Source organism: Bombina bombina, chromosome 4 (genome assembly GCF_027579735.1).
Source record: "Bombina bombina isolate aBomBom1 chromosome 4, aBomBom1.pri, whole genome shotgun sequence".
Classification (NCBI taxonomy): domain Eukaryota; kingdom Metazoa; phylum Chordata; class Amphibia; order Anura; family Bombinatoridae; genus Bombina; species Bombina bombina.
In genome coordinates, this window is record NC_069502.1 from 881057870 (window position 1) to 881082299 (window position 24430).

General features: G+C 45.8%; 1 protein-coding gene across 4 annotated transcripts in view; it reads left to right on the forward strand.

Moving 5' to 3' along the window:
• LOC128657423 (oocyte zinc finger protein XlCOF7.1-like) overlaps positions 1–24430 on the forward strand; it is a 181041-nt gene that overhangs the window by 121872 nt on the left and 34739 nt on the right. The window lies entirely within an intron of this gene.

The window sequence follows — 24430 nt, forward strand, 5'->3', positions numbered from 1 at the left end:
GTGACATGTCTGAGGGACACAGGGCACAGGTGAGTGTATATGTGTGACATGTCTGAGGGACACAGGGCACTGGTGAGTGTATATGTGTGACATGTCTGAGGGACACAGGGCACTGGTGAGTGTATATGTGTGACATGTCTGAGGGACACAGGGCACTGGTGAGTGTATATGTGTGACATGTCTGAGGGACACAGGGCACAGGTGAGTGTATATGTGTGACATGTCTGAGGGACACGGCACAGATGAGTGTATATGTGTGACATGTCTGAGGGACACAGGGCACAGGTGAGTGTATATGTGTGACATGTCTGAGGGACACAGGGCACAGGTGAGTGTATATGTGTGACATGTCTGAGGGACACGGCACAGGTGAGTGTATATGTGTGACATGTCTGAGGGACACAGGGCACAGGTGAGTGTATATGTGTGACATGTCTGAGGGACACGGCACAGGTGAGTGTATATGTGTGACATGTCTGAGGGACACAGGGCACAGGTGAGTGTATATGTGTGACATGTCTGAGGGACACAGGGCACAGGTGAGTGTATATGTGTGACATGTCTGAGGGACACAGGGCACAGGTGAGTGTATATGTGTGACATGTCTGAGGGACACAGGGCACAGGTGAGTGTATATGTGTGACATGTCTGAGGGACACAGGGTACAGGTGAGTGTATATGTGTGACATGTCTGAGGGACACAGGGCACAGGTGAGTGTATATGTGTGACATGTCTGAGGGACACAGGGCACAGGTGAGTGTATATGTGTGACATGTCTGAGGGACACGGCACAGGTGAGTGTATATGTGTGACATGCCTGAGGGACACAGGGCACAGGTGAGTGTATATGTGTGACATGTCTGAGGGACACAGGGCACAGGTGAGTGTATATGTGTGACATGTCTGAGGGACACGGCACAGGTGAGTGTATATGTGTGACATGTCTGAGGGACACAGGGCACTGGTGAGTGTATATGTGTGACATGTCTGAGGGATACAGGGCACAGGTGAGTGTATATGTGTGACATGTCTGAGGGACAACAGGGCACAGGTGAGTGTATATGTGTACATGTCTGAGGGACACTGGCACAGGTGAGTGTATATGTGTGACATGTCTGAGGGACATCAGGGCACAGGTGAGTGTATATGTGGTGACCATGTCTGAGGGACACAGGCACAGGTGAGTGTATATGTGTGACATGTCTGAGGGACACAGGGCACTGTTAGTGTATAGTGTGACATGTCTGAGGGACACAGGCACAGGTGAGTGTATATGTGTGACATGTCTGAGGGACGACAGGGCACAGGTGAGTGTATATGTGTGACATGTCTGAGGGACACAGGGGCACAGGTGAGTGTATATGTGTGACATGTCTGAGGGACACAGGGCACAGGTGAGTGTATAATGTGTGACATGTCTGAGGGACACGGCACAGGTGAGTGTATATGTGTGACATGGTCTGAGGGACACAGGGCACCAGGTGCGTGTATATGTGTGACATGTCTGAGGGACACAGGGCACTGGTGAGTGTATATGTGTGACATGTCTGAGGGACACAGGGCACAGGTGAGTGTATATGTGTGACATGTCTGAGGGACACAGGGCACAGGTGAGTGTATATGTGTGACATGTCTGAGGGACACAGGGCACAGGTGAGTGTATATGTGTGACATGTCTGAGGGACACAGGGCACAGGTGAGTGTATATGTGTGACATGTCTGAGGGACACAGGGCACAGGTGAGTGTATATGTGTGACATGTCTGAGGGACACAGGGCACTGGTGAGTGTATATGTGTGACATGTCTGAGGGACACGGCACAGGTGAGTGTATATGTGTGACATGTCTGAGGGACACAGGGCACAGGTGAGTGTATATGTGTGACATGTCTGAGGGACACAGGGCACAGGTGAGTGTATATGTGTGACATGTCTGAGGGACACAGGGCACAGGTGAGTGTATATGTGTGATATGTCTGAGGGACACAGGGCACAGGTGAGTGTATATGTGTGACATGTCTGAGGGACACGGCACTGGTGAGTGTATATATGTGTGACATGTCTGAGGGAGCATCAGGGCACAAGGTGAGTGTATATGTGTGACATGTCTGAGGACACGGCACAGGTGAGTGTATATGTGTGACATGTCTGGAGGGACCACACGGGCACCGAGGTGAGTGTTGATATGTGTGACATGATCTGAGGAGGACACAGCGCACCAGGTGAGTGTAATGAGTGTGACAAGTCTAGAGGGCACCACAGGGCACAGGTGAGTGCTATATGTGATGGACATCGTCCTGAGGTACACAGGGCCAGGCTGAGTGTATATATGAGGCACTGCTCTGAGGGATACAAGGGCACAAGGTAGACGTGTATATGTGTGACCCATGTCTGATCGAGGAACACGGGCACAGGGTGCAGTGTATATGTGTGGACACTGTCTGTGGGACACCAGGGCACAGGGTGAGTGTACTATGTGCATGGACATGTCTGAGGGACAGATACCAAGGGACACTGGTGGTCGTCGAATGTCGTGAACTATGTGCTGAGGGACACAGAGGCCACAGGTGAGTGTATATGTGTGATCATGTCTGAGGGACACGGCACAGGTGAGTGTATATGTGTGACATGTCTGAGGGACACAGGGCACAGGTGAGTGTATATGTGTGACATGTCTGAGGGACACAGGGCACTGGTGAGTGTATATGTGTGACATGTCTGAGGGACACAGGGCACTGGTGAGTGTATATGTGTGACATGTCTGAGGGACACAGGGCACTGGTGAGTGTATATGTGTGACATGTCTGAGGGACACAGGGCACAGGTGAGTGTATATGTGTGACATGTCTGAGGGACACGGCACAGATGAGTGTATATGTGTGACATGTCTGAGGGACACAGGGCACAGGTGAGTGTATATGTGTGACATGTCTGAGGGACACAGGGCACAGGTGAGTGTATATGTGTGACATGTCTGGGGGACACGGCACAGGTGAGTGTATATGTGTGACATGTCTGAGGGACACAGGGCACAGGTGAGTGTATATGTGTGACATGTCTGAGGGACACGGCACAGGTGAGTGTATATGTGTGACATGTCTGAGGGACACAGGGCACAGGTGAGTGTATATGTGTGACATGTCTGAGGGACACAGGGCACAGGTGAGTGTATATGTGTGACATGTCTGAGGGACACAGGGCACAGGTGAGTGTATATGTGTGACATGTCTGAGGGACACGGCACAGGTGAGTGTATATGTGTGACATGTCTGAGGGACACAGGGTACAGGTGAGTGTATATGTGTGACATGTCTGAGGGACACAGGGCACAGGTGAGTGTATATGTGTGACATGTCTGAGGGACACAGGGCACAGGTGAGTGTATATGTGTGACATGTCTGAGGGACACGGCACAGGTGAGTGTATATGTGTGACATGCCTGAGGGACACAGGGCACAGGTGAGTGTATATGTGTGACATGTCTGAGGGACACAGGGCACAGGTGAGTGTATATGTGTGACATGTCTGAGGGACACGGCACAGGTGAGTGTATATGTGTGACATGTCTGAGGGACACAGGGCACTGGTGAGTGTATATGTTTGACATGTCTGAGGGATACAGGGCACAGGTGAGTGTATATGTGTGACATGTCTGAGGGACACAGGGCACTGGTGAGTGTATATGTGTGACATGTCTGAGGGACACGGCACAGGTGAGTGTATATGTGTGACATGTCTGAGGGACACGGCACAGGTGAGTGTATATGTGTGACATGTCTGAGGGACACAGGGCACAGGTGAGTGTATATGTGTGACATGTCTGAGGGACACAGGGCACAGGTGAGTGTATATGTGTGACATGTCTGAGGGACACAGGGCACAGGTGAGTGTCTATGTGTGACATGTCTGAGGGACACAGGGCACAGGTGAGTGTATATGTGTGACATGTCTGAGGGACACAGGGCACAGGTGAGTGTATATGTGTGACATGTCTGAGGGACACAGGGCACTGGTGAGTGTATATGTGTGACATGTCTGAGGGACACGGCACAGGTGAGTGTATATGTGTGACACGTCTGAGGGACACAGGGCACAGGTGAGTGTATATGTGTGACATGTCTGAGGGACACAGGGCACAGTTGAGTGTATATGTGTGACATGTCTGAGGGACACAAGGGCACAGGTGAGTGTATAGTTGTGACATGTCTGAGGGACACAGGGCACAGTGAGTGGTATATGTGTGACATGTCTGAGGGACACAGGGCACAGGTGAGTGTATATGTGTGACATGTCTGAGGGACAGCGGCACAGGGTGAGTGTATATGTGTTGACATGTCAGAGGGACACAGGCACAGGTGAGTGTATATGTGTGACATGTCTGAGGGGACACAGGGCACAGGTGGAGTGTAATAATGGTGACATGTCTGAGGGACACAGGGCACAGGTGAGTGTATATTGTGACAGTCTGAGGGACACAGGGCACAGGGTGAGGTGTATATGTGTGACATGTCTGAGGGACACAGGGGCACAGGTGAGTGTATATGTGTGACATGTCTGAGGACACAGGGCACAGGTGAGTGTATATGTGTGACATGTCTGAGGGACACAGGGCACAGGTGAGTGTATATGTGTGACATGTCTGAGGGACACAGGGCACAGGTGAGTGTATATGTGTGACATGTCTGAGGGACACAGGGCACAGGTGAGTGTATATGTGTGACATGTCTGAGGGACACAGGGCACAGGTGAGTGTATATGTGTGACATGTCTGAGGGACACAGGGCACAGGTGAGTGTATATGTGTGACATGTCTGAGGGACACAGGGCACAGGTGAGTGTATATGTGTGACATGTCTGAGGGACACAGGGCACAGGTGAGTGTATATGTGTGACATGTCTGAGGGACACAGGGCACAGGTGAGTGTATGAGTGGGACATGTCTGAGGGACACGGCACAGGTGAGTGTATATGTGTGACATGTCTGAGGGACACAGGGCACAGGTGAGTGTATATGTGTGACATGTCTGAGGGACACAGGGCACAGGTGAGTGTATATGTGTGACATGTCTGAGGGACACGGCACAGGTGAGTGTATATGTGTGACATGTCTGAGGGACACGGCACAGGTGAGTGTATATGTGTGACATGTCTGAGGGGACACGGGCACAGGTGAGTGTATATGTGTGACATGTCTGAGGGACACAGGGCACAGGTGAGTGTATATGTGTGACATGTCTGAGGGACACAGGCACAGGTGAGTGTATATGTGTGACATGTCTGAGGGACACAGGGGCACAGGTGAGTGTATATGTGTGACATGTCTGAGGGACACAGGGCACTGGTGAGTGTATATGTGTGACATGTCTGAGGGACACAGGGCACAGGTGAGTGTTATATGTGTGACATGTCTGAGGGACACAGGGCACAGGTGAGTGTATATGTGTGACATGTCTGAGGGACACAGGGCACAGGTGAGTGTATATGTGTGACATGTCTGAGGGACACAGGGCACAGGTGAGTGTATATGTGTGACAATGTCTGAGGGACACGGGCACAGGTGAGTGTATATGTGTGACATGTCTGAGGGACACAGGCACAGGTGAGTGTATATGTGTGACATGTCTGAGGGACACAGGGCACAGGTGAGTGTATATGTGTGACATGTCTGAGGGACACAGGGCACAGGTGAGTGTATATGTGTGACATGTCTGAGGGACACAGGGCACAGGTGAGTGTATATGTGTGACATGTCTGAGGGACACAGGGCACAGGTGAGTGTATATGTGTGACATGTCTGAGGGACACGGGCACAGGTGAGTGTATATGTGTGACATGTCTGAGGGACACAGGGCACAGGTGAGTGTATATGTGTGACATGTCTGAGGGACACAGGGCACAGGTGAGTGTATATGTGTGACATGTCTGAGGGACACAGGCACAGGTGAGTGTATATGTGTGACATGTCTGAGGGACACAGGGCACAGGTGAGTGTATATGTGTGACATGTCTGAGGGACACAGGGCACAGGTGAGTGTATATGTGTGACATGTCTGAGGGACACAGGGCACAGGTGAGTGTATATGTGTGACATGTCCTGAGGGACACAGGGCACAGGTGAGTGTATATGTGTGACATGTCTGAGGGACACAGGGCACAGGTGAGTGTATATGTGTGACATGTGTGAGGGACACAGGGCACTGGTGAGTGTATATGTGTGACATGTCTGAGGGACACAGGGCACAGGTGGGTGTATATGTGTGACATGTCTGAGGGACACAGGGCACAGGTGAGTGTATATGTGTGACATGTCTGAGGGACACAGGGCACAGGTGAGTGTATGAGTGGGACATGTCTGAGGGACACGGCACAGGTGAGTGTATATGTGTGACATGTCTGAGGGACACGGCACTGGTGAGTGTATATGTGTGACATGTCTGAGGGACACAGGGCACTGGTGAGTGTATATGTGTGACATGTCTGAGGGACACAGGGCACTGGTGAGTGTATATGTGTGACATGTCTGAGGGACACAGGGCACAGGTGAGTGTATATGTGTGACATGTCTGAGGGACACAGGGCACTGGTGAGTGTATATGTGTGACATGTCTGAGGGACACAGGGCGCAGGTGAGTGTATATGTGTGACATGTCTGAGGGACACGGGGCACAGGTTGAGTGTATATTGTGACATGTTAGGGACACAGGGCACGGTGAGTGTAGATGGTGAATGTTCTTCTGAGGGAAAACACGGGCAACAGGTGAGTGTATTATGTGTTGACATGTCTGCAGAGGAACACATGGGCAAAGGAGAGTGTATATGTGTGAATGTCTGAGGGACACAGGGCACAGGTGAGTGTTTTATGTGTGACGTTCTGAGGGACACAGGGCATCAGGTGAGTGTATATGTTGTGAATGTCTGAGGGACACGGCACAGGTGAAGTGTAATGGTGACATGTCTGAGGGAACAGGGCACAGGTGAGTGTATATGTGTGGACATGTTGATGGGACACAGGGCACTGGTGAGTGTATATGTGTGGACATGTCTGAGGGACACAGGGCATGGTGAGTGTTTATGTGTGAATGTGCTGAGGGACACGGCACAGGTGAGTGTATATGGTGTTGACATGTCTGAGGGACACAGGGACAGGTGAGTGTATATGTGTGACATGTCTGAGGGGACACAGGGGGCACAGGTGAGTGTATATGTGTGACATGTCTGAGGGACACAGGGCACAGGTGAGTGTATATGTGTGACATGTCTGAGGGACACAGGGCACTGGTGAGTGTATATGTGTGACATGTGTGAGGGACACAGGGCACAGGTGAGTGTATATGTGTGACATGTCTGAGGGACACAGGGCACAGGTGAGTGTATATGTGTGACATGTCTGAGGGACACAGGGCACAGGTGAGTGTATATGTGTGACATGTCTGAGGGACACAGGGCACAGGTGAGTGTATATGTGTGACATGTCTGAGGGACACAGGGCACAGGTGAGTGTATATGTGTGACATGTCTGAGGGACACAGGGCACAGGTGAGTGTATATGTGTGACATGTCTGAGGGACACAGGGCACAGGTGAGTGTATATGTGTGACATGTCTGAGGGACACAGGGCACAGGTGAGTGTATATGTGTGACATGTCTGAGGGACACAGGGCACAGGTGAGTGTATATGTGTGACATGTCTGAGGGACACAGGGCACAGGTGAGTGTATATGTGTGACATGTCTGAGGGACACAGGGCACAGGTGAGTGTATATGTGTGACATGTCTGAGGGACACAGGGCACAGGTGAGTGTATATGTGTGACATGTCTGAGGGACACAGGGCACAGGTGAGTGTATATGTGTGACATGTCTGAGGGACACAGGGCACAGGTGAGTGTATATGTGTGACATGTCTGAGGGACACAGGCACAGGTGAGTGTATATGTGTGACATGTCTGAGGGACACAGGGCACAGGTGAGTGTATATGTGTGACATGTCTGAGGGACACGGCACAGGTGAGTGTATATGTGTGACATGTCTGAGGGACACGGCACAGGTGAGTGTATATGTGTGACATGTCTGAGGGACACAGGGCACAGGTGAGTGTATATGTGTGACATGTCTGAGGGACACAGGGCACAGGTGAGTGTATATGTGTGACATGTCTGAGGGACACAGGGCACTGGTGAGTGTATATGTGTGACATGTCTGAGGGACACAGGGCACAGGTGAGTGTATATGTGTGACATGTCTGAGGGACACAGGGCACAGGTGAGTGTATATGTGTGACATGTCTGAGGGACACAGGGCACAGGTGAGTGTATATGTGTGACATGTCTGAGGGACACAGGGCACAGGTGAGTGTATATGTGTGACATGTCTGAGGGTTGTGTGACATGTCTGAGGGACACAGGGCACTGGTGAGTGTATATGTGTGACATGTCTGAGGGACACAGGGCACAGGTGAGTGTATATGTGTGACATGTCTGAGGGACACAGGGCACAGGTGAGTGTATATGTGTGACATGTCTGAGGGACACAGGGCACAGGTGAGTGTATATGTGTGACATGTCTGAGGGACACAGGGCACAGGTGAGTGTATATGTGTGACATGTCTGAGGGACACGGCACAGGTGAGTGTATATGTGTGACATGTCTGAGGGACACAGGGCACAGGTGAGTGTATATGTGTGACATGTCTGAGGGACACAGGGCACTGGTGAGTGTATATGTGTGACATGTCTGAGGGACACAGGCACAGGTGAGTGTATATGTGTGACATGTCTGAGGGACACGGCACAGGTGAGTGTATATGTGTGACATGTCTGAGGGACACAGGGCACAGGTGAGTGTATATGTGTGACATGTCTGAGGGACACAGGGCACAGGTGAGTGTATATGTGTGACATGTCTGAGGGACACAGGGCACAGGTGAGTGTATATGTGTGACATGTCTGAGGGACACAGGGCACAGGTGAGTGTATATGTGTGACATGTCTGAGGGACACAGGGCACAGGTGAGTGTATATGTGTGACATGTCTGAGGGACACAGGGCACAGGTGAGTGTATATGTGTGACATGTCTGAGGGACACAGGGCACAGGTGAGTGTATATGTGTGACATGTCTGAGGGACACAGGGCACAGGTGAGTGTATATGTGTGACATGTCTGAGGGACACAGGGCACAGGTGAGTGTATATGTGTGACATGTCTGAGGGACACGGCACAGGTGAGTGTATATGTGTGACATGTCTGAGGGACACAGGGCACAGGTGAGTGTATATGTGTGACATGTCTGAGGGACACAGGGCACTGGTGAGTGTATATGTGTGACATGTCTGAGGGACACAGGGCACAGGTGAGTGTATATGTGTGACATGTCTGAGGGACACAGGGCACAGGTGAGTGTATATGTGTGACATGTCTGAGGGACACGGCACAGGTGAGTGTATATGTGTGACATGTCTGAGGGACACGGCACAGGTGAGTGTATATGTGTGACATGTCTGAGGGACACAGGGCACAGGTGAGTGTATATGTGTGACATGTCTGAGGGACACAGGGCACAGGTGAGTGTATATGTGTGACATGTCTGAGGGACACGGCACAGGTGAGTGTATATGTGTGACATGTCTGAGGGACACAGGGCACAGGTGAGTGTATATGTGTGACATGTCTGAGGGACACAGGGCACAGGTGAGTGTATATGTGTGACATGTCTGAGGGACACAGGGCACAGGTGAGTGTATATGTGTGACATGTCTGAGGGACACAGGGCACAGGTGAGTGTATATGTGTGACATGTCTGAGGGACACAGGGCACTGGTGAGTGTATATGTGTGACATGTCTGAGGGACACAGGTGAGTGTATGAGTGGGACATGTCTAAAGGACACAAGGTAGAGGTGAGTGTACTCATGCTCTTTTACTATTTTATATTGAGATAACTGCATGATAAGATTTGCTTCTGCCAATTTATCAGGTGCAACAGCTTGCAGATATGATTTTTTTAACATTTTTGTTGTAATTAATAAAATTGTGTTTTATGCTGAAACCACTGTCTTTCTTGTGAGGGTTGATTGTTGATTGTACTCTCAGAGTCTTCCTTTTTTGGTTAAGATAAATTACTTTCCCTTTAACCTCTTAGCTTGAGTAATCAAGGGTTATGTCATCAAGTGGCCACTCCAAAATGACTGACTTCTGAATTATTGGTCTGCCGCTTTGTTTTTTACAAATCTTTGTAAACAATCCAGGAACGGGAACAGCACTTGTTAAAAGGAGTGCCCGGAGGAGACTTACCAAGTCTCAAATCATATGTAAAGCAACAAGTCCTCCAGCACTTCCAATAATCAAAGACCTTTATTAATATTACAACATGGGTCAACAAACATCTGCAACCTTTAGGGCCTAGCTGAGCCCTTCCTCATGCATGAGGAAGGGCTGAGCTAGGCCCGAAACGTTGCAGATGTTTGTTGACCCATGTTGTAATATTAATAAAGGTCTTTTATTATTGGAAGTGATGGAGGACTTGTTGCTTTACATTTTCTACAATTCTGTCAGCCATGCAGTCCCCCATACAGAAAAGGACAGTGATTTATATGTAATCTAATAAGGAGAAAAGCTCTGCTAGATTACGCTACTCTTAACTCAATTTTATTATAAAGTGTTTGGGCTATATATATATATATATATAATTTCAAAATTAGATCATAAAAAGACTAAAGCCATACTTATCTGTCCTGGAAACTCCAGCCTTGCTTCATTTAATGCATGATGCCAACCCAGAGCTGATATGGGAATAAATCCAGGGAGTGGGCTTTTGGTGAGTGGGCTTTTTGAGGGGCAGTGGGACTCTGCAAAAGCATTAGTGACTTTAAAGGTTTGAAATGAAGCAAAGTTTTTAGTAGACAGGTGACTTTTGCCTTATTTTTAAATCATTTTTCATGCCACAGTTATTGATCATAAGCGTAGATTATTTACATTTAATTACTCTAAAAATGCATATGTTGCCTATCCAACAGTACAGAAAGTAGTGAAGAGGAAATAAATTTTACAAAGTCAATAAAGAGTCATTATCAGTGCAAAAAACTAAAGCAACATTTGTGCACACAAGTAGTAGTTATAAAGTGTAGTTGTGTGATGGAAGTAATTGTAATACTGAAATGTTACATGAACATAATTTTAAAAATACTAAATAAATTTGCCTATGTTCACTGCATAGTTATTTCATTCATAATGGGGGTGAGAGTCCAAGATCCATTACTCATAGGAATTATACTCCTGGCCACTAGGAGGAAGCAAAGATTCCCAAAACTCCAAGAGCCCTTAAAACCCCTCCCACCTTACTGGAAACAAGTCCTGTCTTTGCCTCTGTAAGAGGAATGTGAAGAATGGAGGTGCTCCAGATGTTCTTTTGTGAGAGGGGCCCTCAGAGAGCTACTGTTGGACAGAGGGAATATTTTGGAGTATGGGTAGTGGCACAACAAAACCCTATGGGAGTTTGTCACAGGCCTGCCACAGGTGTTGCGGGGACCGGCCCATAGCCTCCTAACATTGGTTCTACTATATACTCCACATACTTAAATCCTCTGCTGTCACGCGTACAGCACTGGATTTGCTATCTGCTGGAAGCAGTTTTCTCCTGCTTATGGTGAATCCAGTAGTGCAGGTGCCTGTCAGGTAAGTGTGGGGACTGTTATTTTGCACCTAGCTTAGCCTTAAAGTGATGGTAAATCCTAGCGATTTACCATTGGAACAAATAAAATACTTCATGCTGAAAGTTCCTTTATTTGTTTGATGCGTTCGCCGCACTGAGCTCCTCAAGCAGCCCATGGCAGAACGCTATTTTGCTGTGTGATGACGTTTCCACCTCTTAGCAAATAGTCGTGCGTGCCAGCTGGCGCCAAGCCAGATATCCCACACGGCTATTGGCTAAGAGGTGGAAACCACCATTATGTCAGGATTTTTTTGTGAACTATAGATATGCTTTACTTTACTTTTCGCCCTATGTATTTTTTAACCTTGGAGGTATGCTAAGTTTTTTAGTGCATATTGGTAAATTATTTATGCTTTTTATTATTAACATGCATCGGGTTATGTAGGTGTTGGCTTATTTTGTGCAATGTACAGGGTTATATGTGAGCGCCTAACGTGTAAAACACAAAAGGCAATAGATCTATAAAATGGCTTTATTAATTTAATTGAATATTGACACGGGACTGACGGTGTCTCCTGCAGCGCACGAGTATTTGCTGCTTAGTTTGTTTAAAAATTGAAACTATCTGGCTATATGGCTCTTGAAACTTTTTGAAGCAAAAAGGAAAGCTTTACAAACAACCAGTTACAAGGTAACTCCAACGGACCACAGGAGAACATATATTTCTACTTTGCCTTAAGGTAATTTGTTTTCACACAGCTAAGGATATAACGTCTGAATACTTGCTCTGTATTTTGCAGCACCTGATTTCCATTACAAAAACAAACTTTATTTTGCAGGTGTTTACTTTGAAACCATACGTTTAAAACACCTTTGTGCTATCTAAGGATTGTTTATATACAAACTATTTTTTTTTTATACATTTTTTACGGTTTGGCATATTCTGGCTAATAAGATTTTGCACAAAAGCTTTTGAGACATTATTTATAAGAAAGGACTACTCTTATGGATATTTGAATTTTATGCCCAAAAAACAAACCGGCACTTATGAAAATATTATTTTATTGTATGCTACTGTTCTTATAATTAAAATTAAATTAGAGATGTTTTTATGATAAGATCTATTTTAGATTAGGTAATAGATTAGTTATTGGTACCAATAGGGACATTTATTATAGCTTTTTCATTTTTAAAATCTATTATTAAAATATTTTTTTGAATGTTTTATGAATTAATAACTTATTTTATATTATAATAAACAACTATATGATTTATATTTGTGTAATTTATTCATAGTACTAGACTTTTTGGACCTTTTTGACCTCATTAATGATTTAATAATCCTATATTTACATCAAATAATCAATTAAATTAATATATTTACATAAAATATTCCATTAAATTAATAAAGCCATTTTATAGATCTATTGCCTTTTGTGTTTTACACGTTAGGCGCTCACATATAACCCTGTACATTGCTCATATATTGTTTTTTCAGGCTTTGGGATTGCCTGTTTTTCTCTTGTTAAGTGTATCCAGTCCACGGATCATCCATCACTTATGGGATATTCTCCTTCCCAACAGGAAGTTGCAAGAGGATCACCCACAGCAGAGCTGCTATATAGCTCCTCCCCTAACTGCCATACCCAGTCATTCTCTTGCAAGCCTCAACCAAGATGGAGGTCGTAAGAGGAGTGTGGTGTTTTATACTTAGTTTATTTCTTCAATCAAAAGTTTGTTATTTTTAAATGGTACCGGAGTGTGCTGTTTATCTCAGGCAGTATTTAGAAGAAGAATCTGCCTGCATTTTCTATGATCTTAGCAGAAGTAACTAAGATCCATGGCTGTTCTCACAGATTCTGAGGAGTGAGGTAACTTCAGAGAGGGAATGGCGTGCAGCTTTTCCTGCAATAAGGTATGTGCAGTTAATATTTTTCTAGGGATGGAATTTGCTAGAAAATGCTGCTTATACCGGATTAATGTAAGTAAAGCCTTAAATGCAGTGATAGCTACTGGTATCAGGCTTATTAATGGAGATGCATACTCTTATAAAAATGTAATATAAAACGTTTGCTGGCATGTTAATCGTTTTTATATATGTTTGGTGACAAAACTTATTGGGGCCTAGTTTTTTTCCACATGGCTTTTTTGATTTCTGCCTAGAGACAGTTTCCTGAAGCTTTACACTGTTGCAATATGAGTGGGAAGGGCCTATTTTAGTGCTTTTCTGTGCAGCTAAAAATACTGACAGACATTCAGCTTCCCTCTGCATGATACAGGACATCTCTGAAGGGCTCAAAAGGCTTCAAAGTTGTGTTTGAGGAGGGTAACAATCACAGTAGACTGTGGCAGTTGTTGTGACTGTGTTTAAAAAAACGTTATTATTCTGTTTTTGTTATTAAGGGGTTAATCATCCATTTGTAAGTGGGTGCAATGCTCTGCTGACTTGTTACATACACTGTAAAAATTTTGTTAGTGTAACTGCCTTTTTTCACTGTTATTTCAAATTTTGTCAAAGTTTGTTTCTCTTAAAGGCACAGTAACGTTTTTTATATTGCTTGTTAACTTGATTTAAAGTGTTTTCCAAGCTTGCTAGTCTCATTGCTAGTCTGTACAAACATGTCTGAAACAGAGGATACTTGTTCATTATGTTTAAAAGCCATGGTGGAGCCCCATAGGAGAATGTTTACTAAATGTATTGATTTCACCTTAAACAGTAAAGATCAGTCTTTATCTATAAAAGAATTGTCACCAGAGGGGTCTGTCGAGGGGGAAGTTATGCCGACTAACTCTCCCCACGTGTCAGACCCTTCGCCTCCCGCTCAAGGGACGCACGCTAATATGGCGCCAAGTACATCAGGGACGCCCATAGCGATTACTTTGCAGGACATGGCTGCAATCATGAATAATACCCTGTCAGAGGTATTATCCAGATTGCCTGAATTGAGAGGCAAGAGCGATAGCTCTGGGGTTAGATGAGATACAGAGCGCGTAGATGCTGTAAGAGCCATGTCTGATACTGCGTCACAATATGCAGAACCTGAGGACGGAGAGCTTCAGTTTGTGGGTGACGTCTCTGATTCGGGGAGACCTGATTCAGAGATTTCTAATTTTAAATTTAAGCTTGAGAACCTCCGTGTATTGCTTGGGGAGGTATTAGCTGCTCTGAATGACTGTGACACAATTGCAGTGCCAGAGAAATTGTGTAGGCTGGATAAATACTATGCAGTGCCGGTGAGTACTTATGTTTTTCCAATACCTAAAAGGCTTACAGAAATTATTAGTAAGGAGTGGGATAGGCCCGGTGTGCCCTTTTCCCCACCTCCTATATTTAGAATTTTTTTTCCAATAGATGCCACTACACGGGACTTATGGCAGACTGTCCCTAAGGTGGAGGGAGCAGTTTCTACTTTAGCAAAGCGTACCACTATCCCGGTTGAGGACAGTTGTGCTTTTTCAGATCCAATGGATAAAAAATTAGAGGGTTACCTTAAGAAAATGTTTATTCAACAAGGTTTTATTTTACAGCCCCTTGCATGCATTGCGCCTGTCACTGCTGCGGCGGCATTCTGGTTTGAGGCCCTGGAAGAGGCCATCCATACAGCTCCATTGACTGAAATTGTTGACAAGCTTAGAACTCTTAAGCTAGCTAACTCATTTGTTTCTGATGCCATTGTTCATTTGACTAAACTAACGGCTAACAATTCCGGATTCGCCATCCAGGCGCGTAGGGCGCTATGGCTCAAATCCTGGTCAGCTGATGTGACTTCAAAGTCTAAATTACTCAACATTCCTTTCAAGGGGCAGACCTTATTCTGGCCTGGTTTGAAAGAAATTATTGCTGGCATTACTGGAGGTAAGGGTCATACCCTTCCTCAGGACAGGGCCAAATCAAAGGCCAAACAGTCTAATTTTTGTGCCTTTCGAAATTCCAAGGCAGGTGCAGCATCAACTTCCTCCGCTTCAAGACAAGAGGGATCTTTTGCTCAATCTAAGCAGGCCTGGAAACCTAACCAGTCCTGGAACAAGGGCAAGCAGGCCAGAAAGCCTGCTGCTGCCTCTAAGACAGCATGAAGGAACGGCCCCCTATCCGGCGACGGATCTAGTAGGGGGCAGACTTTTTCTCTTCGCCCAGGCGTGGGCAAGAGATATTCAGGATCCCTGGGCGTTGGAGATCATATCTCAGGGATATCTTCTGGACTTCAAAGCTTCCCCTCCACAAGGGAGATTTCATCTTTCAAGGTTATCTGCAAATCAGATAAAGAAAGAGGCATTCCTACGCTGTGTGCAAGACCTCCTAGTAATGGGAGTGATCCATACAGTTCCGCGGACGGAACAAGGACAGGGTTTTTATTAAAATCTGTTTATGGTTCCCAAAAAAGAGGGAAACTTCAGACCAATTTTGGATCTAAAGATCTTAAACAAATACCTCAGAGTTCCATCATTCAAGATGGAAACTATTCGGACCATCCTACCCATGATCCAAGAGGGTCAGTACATGACCACAGTGGACTTAAAGGATGCCTACCTTCACATACCGATTCACAAAGATCATCATCGGTTCCTAAGGTTTGCCTTCATAGACAGGCATTACCAATTTGTAGCTCTTCCCTTCGGGTTGGCTACAGCCCCGAGAATCTTTACGAAGGTTCTGGGCTCACTTCTAAGTCTCATACAGAGATAGTTCTGGCATTTCTGAGATCGCACGGGTGGAAAGTGAACGAGGAAAAGAGGTCTCTATCCCCACTCACAAGAGTCTCCTTCTTAGGGACTCTTATAGATTCTGTATAGATGAAAATTTACCTGACTGAGTCCAGGTTATCAAAGCTTCTAAATGCTTGCCGTATTCTTCATTCCATTCCGCGCCCTTCGGTGGCTCAGTGTATGGAGGTGATCGGCTTAATGGTAGCGGCAATGGACATAGTGCCATTTGCGCGCCTACATCTTAGACCGCTGCAATTATGAATGCTAAGTCAGTGGAATGGGGATTACACAGATTTGTCCCCTCTGCTAAATCTGGATCAAGAGACCAGAGATTCTCTTCTCTGGTGGTTGTCTCGGGTCCACCTGTCCGAGGGTATGACCTTTCGCAGGCCAGATTGGACAATTGTAACAACAGATGCCAGCCTTCTAGGTTGGGGTGCAGTCTGAAACTCCCTGAAGGCACAGGGATCGTGGACTCAGGAGGAGAAACTCCTTCCGATAAATATTCTGGAGTTAAGAGCAATATTCAATGCTCTTCTGGCTTGGCCTCAGTTAGCAACACTGAGGTTCATCAGATTTCAGTCGGACAATATCACGACTGTGGCTTACATCAACCATCAAGGGGGAGGAGTTCCCTAGCGATGTTAGAAGTCTCAAAAATAATTCGCTGGGCAGAGACTCACTCTTGCCACCTGTCAGCAATTCATATCCCAGGCGTGGAGAACTGGGAGGCGGATTCGTCAGACTTTTCACCCGGGGGAGTGGGAACTCCATCCGGAGGTGTTTGCTCAGTTGATTCATCGTTGGGGCAAACCAGAGTTGGATCTCATGGCGTCTCGCCAGAACGCCAAGCTTCCTTGTTACGGATCCAGGTCCAGGGACCCAGAAGCGACGCTGATAGATGCTCTAGCAGCGCCTTGGTTCTTCAACCTGGCTTAGGTGTTTCCACCGTTTCCTCTGCTCCCTCGACTGATTGCCAAAATCAAACAGGAGAGAGCATCAGTGATTCTAATAGCGCCTGCGTGGCCACACAGGACCTGGTATGCAGACCTAGTGGACATGTCATCCTTTCCACCATGGACTCTGCCTCTAAGACAGGTCCTTCTAATACAAGGTCCTTTCAATCATCCAAATCTAATTTCTCTGAGACTGACTGCATGGAGATTGAACGCTTGATTCTATCAAAGCGTGGCTTCTCCGAGTCAGTCATTGATACCTTAATACATGCACGAAAGCCTGTTACCAGGAAAATATATCACAAGATATGGCGTACATATCTTTACTGGTGTTAATCCAAGAATTACTCATGGAGTAAGGTTAGGATTTCTAGGATATTGTCCTTTCTCCAACAGGGTTTGGACAAAGGATTATCAGCTAGTTCCTTAAAGGGACAGATTTCTGCTCTGTCTATTCTTTTGCACAAGCGTCTGGCAGAAGTTCTTCAAGGAGTTCCGTTTGAACCCCTTCATTCCATTGATATTAAGCTTTTATCTTGGAAATTTCTGTTTTTGATGGCTATTTCCTCGGCTCGGAGAGTCTCTGAGCTATCTGCCTTACAATGTGATTCTCCTTATCTGATTTTTCATGCAGATAAGGTAGTTCTGCGTACCAAACCTGGGTTTTTACCTAAGGTGGTTTCTAACAAGAATATCAATCAAGATATTGTTGTTCCATCATTGTGTCCTAATCCTTCTTCAAAGAAGGAACGTCTTTTACATAATCTGGTCGTAGTCTGTGCCTTGAAGTTTTACTTACAAGCTACTAAAGATTTTCATCAAACATCTTCCCTGTTTGTCGTTTATTCTGGACAGAGGAGAGGTCAAAAAGCTTCGGCAACCTCTCTTTCCTTTTGGCTTCGGAGTATTATACGCCTAGCCTATGAGACTGCTGGACAGCAGCCCCCTGAAAGAATTACAGCTCATTCTACTAGAGCTGTGGCTTCCACCTGGGCCTTTAAAAATGAGGCCTCTGTTGATCAGATTTGCAAGGCCGCGACTTGGTCTTCGATTCACACTTTTTCAAAATTTTACAAATTTTATACTTTTGCTTCTTCGGAGGCTGTTTTTGGGAGAAAGGTTCTTCAGGCAGTGGTTCCTTCCGCTTAATCCTGCCTTGTCCCTCCCATCATCCGTGTACTTTAGCTTTGGTATTGGTATCCCATAAGTAATGGATGATCCATGGACTGGATACACTTAACAAGAGAAAACATAATTTATGCTTACCTGATAAATTTATTTCTCTTGTAGTGTATCCAGTCCACGGCCCGCCCTGTCATTTTAAGGCAGGTCTAAAATTTAATTAAACTACAGTCACCACTGCACCCTATGGTTTCTCCTTTCTCTGTTTGTTTCGGTCGAATGACTGGATATGGCAGTTAGGGGAGGAGCTATATAGCAGCTCTGCTGTGGGTGATCCTCTTGCAACTTCCTGTTGGGAAGGAGAATATCCCATAAGTGATGGATGATCCGTGGACTGGATACACTACAAGAGAAATAAATTTATCAGGTAAGCATAAATTATGTTTTTATGTGTAGCTTTGATCTTATCCAGCACTTAAACTTTTTTGTACTTGTTGGCTTATTTTGTGCCTTTTTACTTACTAGCGTGTGTAGGTTAGTGTATGTCTGCTTATGCGCACATTCTTTTTTTTCCACACCTTTAGTTACTAACGAATGGTCAGGGTTTTGCGTTTTGGATATAACCATCGTCGACATCGTTGTGTCCTTTTTTTTTTTTAGCGTGCTTTGTTTTTTTGCATGTTCTTTTGTTTGGTGCCCGTGTGTCTGTTCCTGATGTTAAATTAGCTCTCTTCATTTCTCTTACTTGGTGTATCCAGTCCACGGTTTCATCCTTACTTGTGGGATATTCTCAATTCCTACAGGAAGTGGCAAAGAGAGCACACAGCAAAACTGTCCATATAGCTCCCCTCAGGCTCCGCCCCCCCAGTCATTCTCTTTGCCGCTCTAACAAGTAGCATCTCCACGGGAGGGTAAAGAGTATGTGGTGTTAGATTTGTAGTTTTTATTTCTTCAATCAAGAGTTTGTTATTTTAAAATAGTGCCGGTTTGTACTATTTACTCTGAGGCAGAAAGTGATGAAGATTTCTGCTGAGAGGAAAAAGATTTTAGCATGTTGTAACTAAAATCCACTGCTGTTCCCACACAGGACTGTTGAGTACCGGAGAACTTCAGTTGGGGGGAACAGTTTGCAGGCTTAACTGCTTAAGGTATGCTCAGTCACTTTTTCTAACAAGACCCGGTAATGCTAGAAGACTGATAGAAATCCCCATGTGGGAAGGTAAGCCATTTTCTGAGACACAGTATAGAAGGATGACTTCAGTTAAGGGCTAAAATACTGGTAGACACTGTGATGGGCTAAATCGATTACTTTATTAGGGTAATCTTATATTTGTTCAAGTGTTTTAAACGTTGAGAACACTTTTCGGGTTTTTATTACGTCTGGCATATTGTAAGACACCTATTCTGATTCAGGAAGGCCCCATAACTCCGGAATATAGAGGGAGGGGGCCTCATTTTCGCGCCTCAGTTGCGCAGTTGTTTTGCAAGGCATCTTCATGCAGCTTCACGTGTAGAGTCCTGAGAGTGCAGGAGGACTTCAGGGAGGCCTATATTCTTCTACAAAGAACCCAAAAGGAAGGTAGGGCCACAGCAAAGACTGTGGCACCGTGCTGTAGTGTGTTAAACCGGTAGTTTACTTCAATTGGCTCCGGTTTGGGCAATAAGGGGTTAATTAACTTGAAAATTTGTGTGCAATCATTTCAAAGCATTGGGATCATGTGGTGAAAATTTCATAAAGATCGGATGTTTTTTGGTGATTTGGTAAAAAAAGTGGGTGCTTTTTATTATTTAAAGGCACAGTAACGTTTTTTCAAAAAGTGAATTTTACTGTATTGTAGTGCTATCTAAGTCTGTCAAACATGTCTGAGTCTTCAGATAGACCTTGTTCTTTATGTTTAAAAGCCATGGCGGTACCCCCATTGCATTTGTGTTTAAAGTGTGCTAAAACATCTAAGCCTTTTAAAGACCATGCAGTAACACTTAAAAATGTAGCCCAAGATGATTCTTTAACGGAGGGTAATGAGGATAGTCCTTCTTCCTCTCCCCATGTGTTGACACCAGTTACGCCCGCGCAAGCGATGCCTAGTACCTCTAGCGCATTGGCCCCTATTACCTTACAACAATTAGCAGCAGTAATGGATAATTCTCTTGCAGCATTTTTATCCAAACTGCCCAAAAAAGCATGATAGCTCAGTTTTAAATACAGAGGATGAACAATCAGAAGCTTTGGATGAGTTATCTGTAGTACCCTCACAACACTCAGAATTAGCAGTGAGGGACGGTCTGTCTGAAGGAGAAATTTCTGACACAGGAAAAGTTTCTCAGAGTCAGATTCCTTAGCGTTTAAGTTTAAGCTGGAACACCTCCGCGTCCTGCTTAAGGAGGTTTTAGCTACGCTGGATGATTGTGACCCCATGGTGGTCCCAGAAAAATGGTGTAAAATGGACAGGTTTTTAGAGGTCCCTGTATACACTGAGGCATTTCCGATCCCAAAGAGGGTGGCGGATATTGTGACTAGGGAGTGGGAGAGACCAGGTGTACCCTTTGTTCCCCCCCCCCATCTTTAAGAAAATGTTCCCCATAAACGACCCCAGGCGGGACGCGTGGCAGACGGTCCCTAAGGTAGAGGGAGCTGTTTCAACACTTGCTAAGCGTACAACTATACCAATAGAGGACAGTTGTGCTTTCAAAGATCCTATGGATAAAAAGTTGGAAGGATTGCTGAAGAAAATTTTTGTTCAGCAAGGTTTTCTGCTTCAACCAATTGCCTGCATTATTCCAGTAACTACTGCAGCGGCATTTTGGTTTGAGGCTCTGGAGGAGTCGCTCCAGAGGGAGACTTCATACGACGAGGTCATGGATAGAATTCATGCTTTAAAGCTGGCTAATTCTTTTAGCACTGATGCCGCTTTCCAATTAGCTAAGTTAGCGGCGAAAAACTCAGGTTTTGCCATCATGGCGCGAAGAGCGCTTTGGCTCAAATCGTGGTCGGCGGATGTGTCGTCCAAAACGAAACTGTTAAATATTCCTTTCAAGGGGAAGACCCTATTTGGCCCAGAGCTGAAAGAAATTATTTCGGATATCACTGGGGGAAAGGGCCATGCCCTTCCACAAGATAGGCCGTTTAAGGCCAAAAACAAGGCTAATTTTCACTCCTTTCGCAACTTCAGGAGCGGACCTGCTGCAACCTCTGCTGCCGCAAAGCAAGATAACGCTTCACAGCCCAAAGCAACCTGGAAAACCTTGCAGGGCTGGAATAAGGGTAAACAGGCCAAGAAGCCTGCTCCTGCTACCAAGACAGCATGAAGGGGTAGCCCCCGATCCGGGACCGGATCTAGTAGGGGGCAGACTTTCTCTCTTTTCTCAGGCTTGGGCAAGAGATGTTCCGGATCCCTGGGCTTTAGAAATAGTTGCTCAGGGGTATCTTCTAGAATTCAAGGATTCTCCCCCAAGGGGAAGGTTCCACATTTCTCGTTTGTTTTCAGACCAAACAAAGAAACAGGTGTTCTTACGCTGTGTAGAAGATCTTCTAAAAATGGGAGTGATTCACCCAGTTACAATTGCAGAACAAGGACTGGGCTTTTACTCAAACCTGTTTGTAGTTCCCAAAAAGGAAGGAACTTTCAGGCCAATCCTGGATCTAAAAATTCTAAACAAATTCCTCAGAGTTCCGTCTTTCAAGATGGAAACCATTCGGACAATCTTGCCGATGATCCAGGAAGGTCAATATATGACTACCGTGGATCTAAAGGATGCGTACCCATATTCCTATCCACAAAGATCACCATCAGTTCCTAAGGTTCGCCTTTCTGGACAAACATTACCAGTTCGTGGCTCTTCTTTTCGGGTTGGCCACCGATCCCAGAATTTTCACAAAGGTGTTAGGGTCCCTTCTGGCGGTACTAAGACCGCGGGGCATTGCAGTAGCACCTTACCTAGACGACATCTTAATACAGGCATCGTCTTTTCACAGAGCCAAGGCTCATACGGACATTGTCCTGGCCTTTCTAAGGTCTCACGGGTGGAAAGTGAACGTAGAAAAGAGTTCTCTGTCCCCGCTCACAAGGGTTCCCTTCCTGGGAACACTAATAGACTCGGTAGAAATGAAAATTTTTCTGACAGAGGTCAGAAAGTCAAAACTGTTGAATACTTACCGAGTTCTTCATTCCATTCCTCGGCCTTCTGTGGCTTAGTGCATGGAGGTAATCGGTTGAATGGTTGCGGCAATGGACGTAGTCCCTTTTGCCCGAATTCATCTCAGACCATTGCAACTGTGCATGCTCAAACAGTGGAATGGGGATTATGCAGATTTGTCTCCTCAAATACAAATGGACCAGAAAACCAGAGACTTTCTTCTCTGGTGGTTGTCTCAGGATCACCTGTCTCAGGGAATGAGTTTCCGCAGACCGGAGTGGATCATTGTCACGACCGATGCCAGTCTGTTAGGCTGGAGTGCGGTCTGGGACTCCCTGAAAGCTCAGGGTCTATGGTCTCGGGAAGAATCTCTTCTCCCGATAAACATTTTGGAACTGAGAGCGATATTCAATACGCTCCAGGCGTGGCCTCAGCTAGCGGAGGCCAAATTCATCAGATTTCAGTCGGACAACATCACGACTGTAGCGTACATCAATCATCAGGGAGGAACAAAGAGTTCCCTAGCGATGAAGGAAGTATCCAAGATCATCAAATGGGCGGAGGATCACTCCTGCCATCTATCTGCAATTGACATCCCAGGGGTAGACAACTGGGAGGCGGATTTTCTAAGTCGTCAGACTTTCCATCCGGGGAAGTTGGAACTCCACCCAGAGGTTTTTGCTCAGCTGACCCAGCTATGGGGCATTCCAGAATTGGATCTGATGGCGTCCCGTCAGAACACCAAACTTCCCCGTTACGGATCCAGATCCAGGGATCCCAAGGCGGCATTGATAGATGCATTAATAGCGCCTTGGTCATTCAGTCTAGCTTATGTCTTTCCACCGTTTCCTCTTCTCCCTCGGCTAGTAGCCAGAATCAAACAGGAGAAGGCTTCGGTTATTTTGATAGCACCTGCGTGGCCACGCAGGACTTGGTATGCAGACCTAGTGGACATGTCATCGGTCCCACCATGGAAACTGCCATCAAGGCAGGATCTTCTAATTCAAGGTCCTTTCAAGCATCCAAATCTAGTTTCGCTGCAACTGACTGCTTGGAGATTGAATGCTTAATCCTAGCTAAGCGTGGTTTCTCTGAATCAGTTATAGATACTCTGATACAGGCCAGAAAGCCTGTCACCAGGAAAATTTACCATAAGATATGGCGGAAATATCTTTGTTGGTGTGAATCCAAGGGTTACTCGTGGAGTAAGGTTAGGATTCCAAGGATATTGTCTTTTCTCCAAGAAGGATTGGAGAAAGGTCTGTCAGCTAGTTCCTTAAAGGGACAGATATCTGCTCTGTCTATCCTGTTACACAAGCGTCTGGCAGCTGTACCAGACGTTCAGGTGTTTGCACAGGCCCTAGTTAGAATCAAGCCTGTTTACAAGCCTGTGGCTCCTCCATGGAGTCTAAATTTAGTTCTTTCAGTTCTTCAAGGGGTTCCGTTTGAACCTTTACATTCCATAGATATTAAGTTATTATCTTGGAAAGTTTTGTTTTTAGTAGCCATTTCTTCTGCTCGAAGAGTTTCTGAATTGTCTGCTTTGCAGTGTAATTCACCCTATCTGGTGTTCCATGCAGATAAGGTTGTTTTGCGTACCAAACCTGGTTTCCTTCCAAAGGTGGTTTCTAATAAGAATATTAACCAGGAAATCATTGTTCCTTCTCTGTGTCCTAATCCAGTTTCTAAGACGGAACGACTTTTACACAATCTTGACGTGGTTCGTGCTTTAAAATTCTATTTAAAAGCAACCAAAGATTTCAGACAAACATCATCCTTGTTTGTTGTCTATTCTGGTAAGAGGAGAGGTCAGAAAGCGACTGCTACTTCTCTTTCCTTCTGGCTGAAAAGCATCATCCGATTGTCT